We start from the raw sequence: 5,328 nt of genomic DNA on the forward strand, positions 1-5,328 counted from the left end.
AGTATAGCTATGGATTTCATAACAGAACTCCCGCTCACGCCATCAGGTCACGACAATATTTGGGTCATAGTCGATCGTCTAACGAAATCAGCCCACTTTTTGCCAATACGAGAAGACTACAAGGGGGAACGACTAGCCCAAATCTACACCGACGAGATCATTCGTAATCATGGTACGCCTCGTGACATCATTTCAGATTGTGACGCTCGGTTCACTTCGCGATTGTGGGAAACGTTTCAAGCGGCCCTTGGTACGTCGCTTAATCTGAGTACTGCATTCCATCCTCAAACCGAGGGACAGACTGAAAGAACGATCCGTACTCTTGAAGACATGCTCCGGGCGTGTGTCATAGATTTTGGTGGTAGTTGGAACAAACACCTGCCATTGGTGGAATTCTCGTACAATAACAGCTATCATGCCAGCATCCAAATGGCACCTTTCGAGGCTTTGTATGGTAGAAGATGTCGATCGCCTATTGTATGACACGAGATCGGTCACTCGCAACTAACCGGTCCCGAGATTCTACAAGAAACGACTGACAAGATCCACCAGATTCGAGACAACTTGGTAAAAGCTCGGAACAGACAGAAAAGTTACACCGATAAAAGACGCAAGCCCCTTGAATTTGAAGTTGTTGACTACGTACTCCTAAAGGTATCACCTTGGAAGGGTGTAGTCCGATTCGGCAAGAAAGGGAAACTCGCGCCTCTATATGTGGGACCTTTTAGGATTCTGGAAAGAATCGGAAAAGTCGCCTACAGACTCGAACTACCGGAGGAACTCAGTAACGTCCACCCGACTTTCCACGTCTCTAACCTCCGAAAATGCCTTGCTGATCATGATCTAATCGTACCGCTCGACGATCTTCAGGTCAACGAAACGTTGCACTTCGTGGAAAAGCCTGTCGAAATCATGGTGTTCTTGAAAAACACCAAACTTTGGCCTCATTCAACCATGAATAGCTTAGATCTGACCGGTTTCCACATAAACAAACTAAGATTCTTACAAATCTTTACATTTTTATGAATAATTTCCAACTTTCTTCAACCTTTTACACTCGAAACCTTGAAACCGGTAGAAACGGAGCTTGAACCGGCTAACTAATCGTTCTAACAGTTAAAAGGTTCAAGATTCGGATTCTATATACAAGGTTCACCGACGATGGGTTAAACTCTAAACCGACGTTCTGGACCGTTCACTGGCCGGACTTGGGTGATTCCTGTCCGAGCTGAAGAAACGAGTAGGAACGAAGGATATCATAGTTCAACCCGTTATCAAACTACCTCGATATGGCAACAAGTAATCAAACAGCCAAGTGTTAGACGAAAGGCCGACCAGGTCAGAAATGCTGGCCGAACGGCTAGGCTGTTCAAACAGCCCAGCCGATCGGACATGCCAGCCGATCGACCGGGCCAACCGATCGGCTAGCACATGGTCTCACTTTTCAAACTTCTTGAGGTATGGTATTGACGAAGCGATGTTCGATCGAGTATGCTACTCGATTGGTAAACATTACTCTTCGGATCATGAGATACTATGCTTCAACACTTGATTGATTTTACAACTCGTTCGTAGTAGGGAATGCCAGCCGATCGAACAGTCCGTTCGATCGAGCGACATCCTGTTGAGAGCCACTTCAAAAGTTCTCAGCCGATCGGTTAAGCCGGCCGATCAAACGGACCGTTCGATCGATCGACCTGAAAGGTAAGGACATTTTTGTGTTCTCATATACTACAACGAAAACTTCAAAAGTTCAAATCCTCAAACACATACACACCAGAGGAAGAAACAATCCACTCGAATGGCCCAGCCGATCGAGCCTACCGGCCGATCGAACAGGACTGTCCAAACGGACATACCAGCCGACCGAACAGCCCGTTCGATCGAACCTGCCGTTCGATCGACCAGCCCATTCAATCCATTCACACTTGTCTTATTTTCCACGTTACTCATTGTTGTGCTATCGAACTATTCAGGATAACCCTACTCTCAGCGCTCCCTTCAATCCATAATCAATCACTGTGAGTATACTCGATCCCTTTTTGCTTTAGCACTTTTGGGTGTTACATACGTTACTTATATCAAGACACAAACGATCACACTACTCAACTATTTGAACGCTATCCAATATGCATGTATTACGTGACTTAATGAATGCTTGTTGATTGTGTTTACACGTGGAATGCTGTCTACCTGCCTTAACGACGTAGTACTTAGTTTGGACTCAGCACCCGTTCACACGGGGGTTGTTAAGGACAATTACTTGCATGGATTACGGTGGTAATCATGTATTACGAACCGTCTTGGACGGTCAACCCGCAGTCATTGGTATCGATAGGTCCATGTCGATAATTAACATGCTTCGTTTTCCTCTGTGTACGTGCTGGTTATGCGTAAACTATTCGAACTCTATATGCTATTATCAAACTTGTATGCTCACCTTTACATTTCATGTATTGACTTTATTTTAACGTATGTGACAGGTAATTAGGATGCTTATTTGCTAGGAAAGCGAGGATAGAATAAGTTTTTAGAAGCCCCCAACAAATAGTTGTCTGCCAAGAACAAGTGTCTGAGGCATAGTTGTCTGTAGATCTTGTCCTCTGGCATTACAGCCAGAAAGTCAACAGAATAGGGGTCTAGAAGCAGATAAAAAATTGTTGTAATAATATTTGAATGTGAGTTGCCGGAACGGAATTTCTTGTTTGGATGATTATCTGTAATGACATATTTGTTTATTCGGGATACGGTATGGGACGTATCTTTAACTGGATTATATAAATAGTTGTTATGGAAACTTCTGAACAATCTGTTTCGCTCAGTGCCGCGCCCCGATGATTCCGCCATCGGTTGGGGTGTGACAAACACCACCAGCGCCGCCGCTTCTCCCATCATATACCATCCAGATCTCGCTTAGATTCTGGATGTCGAGTTCATATCGGTGGTGTTATATCGGCCATCTCTACTTAAATCCTGTCGGCCACCTAAAACCCTTATCGATCCTTTGTTACCCCAAATCTGAGTCAGATCTGAAAGGTTGCATAACAATCGCCTCCATAACTAGCCACCGCACCACCTCCAACGATTTCTGGTTCAAATATAACAATCAGCCACTTTACATTTTTGATGCTTTTCATGTTTTGATTTGAAGATCGTGATCAATTATCGAGAAAATCTTAAGCAGGTGAGGGTTCATACACCAATAAAGTGGTTGCAGAGGATGAGGATGAATGTTTCAAACAAATGTCGTTGATTTTGATCTACATGAATATATTAGTTTTAGTTTGTTATTTTTTTGTTTTGTTTATTAAGAAATTTAAATAAAAACGTGAAATGACCAGTATACCCTCATGTGATTAAATTTAACTGAAAATTAGTATAAATAAAAGAAAATAACAATTAAAATTAAGAAAATAAATATAAGTACCCTTTTTCTCACTGTCACACACGCAGAGACACGTTTGAACAAACCAGGTGCAACCACCACCACCAAACCTACCACCAACGCCACTACCATCACCACCGCTAGTTATATCCACCACCATCAGCCCGCCTATACAACCACCACCACCTCTTTAAACACTCTTCTCTCTCTCTATAAACGGAAATACTGCCACCGCCAGTTACATCACCACCACCGGTGATGACCACCATCATTGGATTTACACTACTGCCTCGCTTTCTCTTTCTCTCTCTAATCTCATAACACCACCGCTGCTTAAGTCCACCACCACGGCCAGATCTACAAACACCACCAGCGTCGCCGCTTCTCCCATCATATACCATCCAGATCTCGCTTAGATTCTGGATGTCGAGTTCATATCGGTGGTGTTATGTCGGCCATCTCCACTTAAATCCTGTCGGCCACCTAAAACCCTTATCGATCCTTTGTTACCCCAAATCTGAGTCAGATCTGAAAGGTTGCATAACAATCGCCTCCATAACTAGCCACCGCACCACCTCCAACGATTTCTGGTTCAAATATAACAATCAGCCACTTTACATTTTTGATGCTTTTCATGTTTTGATTTGAAGATCGTGATCAATTATCAAGAAAATCTTAAGCAGGTGAGGGTTCATACACCAATAAAGTGGTTGCATAGGATGAGGATGAATGTTTCAAACAAATGTCGTTGATTTTGATCTACATGAATATATTAGTTTTAGTTTGGTATTTTTTGTTTTGTTTATTAAGAAATTTAAATAAAAACGTGAAATAACTAGTATACCCTCATGTGATTAAATTTAACTGAAAATTTTAACCGAGTTAGGGACAAAGGACGTAAAGTATAATGAGTTTTCGAAATAAAGGACTGTGACTGTAATTATTGAAGTTAAAGGGTATCCATTGCAATTCGATACAAACATAAAGAACGAAAATTGTAATTTACCCAAAAATAAACTAAAAAACAAGAGATGTAAGACTTGAATCTGAGACCTATTTGTTGAAACACACAGGGATTTACCACTATACCATCTTTATTTTTAATACAAAGGGGTCCAACTAATTTATTTTATGAGGTTCTTGAAAAATTTAACATGCCGGTTCTACTATTTTTTTTTAAAAACATCAGGGTCCGTGGACCCCGACCCGCACCATGTGGGTCCGCCCCTGATCAAATCAACCTTGCTTTATCCTTGTAAACGTGTCTTGTATGCATAAATAGGTGTTTGTGAATTTTAAACAAACAAGGATGCAAAATCATCATGAGCATGCGACAACAAATCTTTATTCCACCTTTAAACCGTATCATTAATCATCACATGTTACAAATATGATCTTAGACATCCAATCAACAACTGTTATAAATTCAATACTAGTTCAGCCTCTTCAGTAACCATTGGCAAAGGCAAAGTCTTTAAACACCTTAGGAGAGGGAGGTTTTGGCCTTCTAGATTCAAGTCTCATAGACGACATTGAATAAAAGAAATTTACCGTTAAAAAAATACTGGATTCCGTCTAGTGTCACCCTTGGTATTATTACAACTTCAATACTAATGCTCTTAGGGGGTGTTTGGGATTCCTTTTCTCCTTCTCCTTCTTAGAAGGACTTTTCAAAATCAAAAAGTCACAAATTATAACTTGAGTAAACTACAACTTTACCCCCTGGGGTTTAGGCCAATTTGCACTCTGACCCCCTCTAACAAAATAATTGCAATTTTACCCCCCAACGTTGGTGTTATGTCGCACATTTACCCCCGGCGTCAATTATGGTTAACAATCAATATAACAATGTAAAGGTCAAAGGGTAAAAAGGTAATTTCCAACAAACCATTGTGTAGCTTATTCAATACAACACCCTATAAGTAAGATATCAAAGCACATTT

This window comes from Helianthus annuus, chromosome 11 (genome assembly GCF_002127325.2).
Source record: "Helianthus annuus cultivar XRQ/B chromosome 11, HanXRQr2.0-SUNRISE, whole genome shotgun sequence".
NCBI classification, from domain to species: Eukaryota; Viridiplantae; Streptophyta; class Magnoliopsida; order Asterales; family Asteraceae; genus Helianthus; species Helianthus annuus.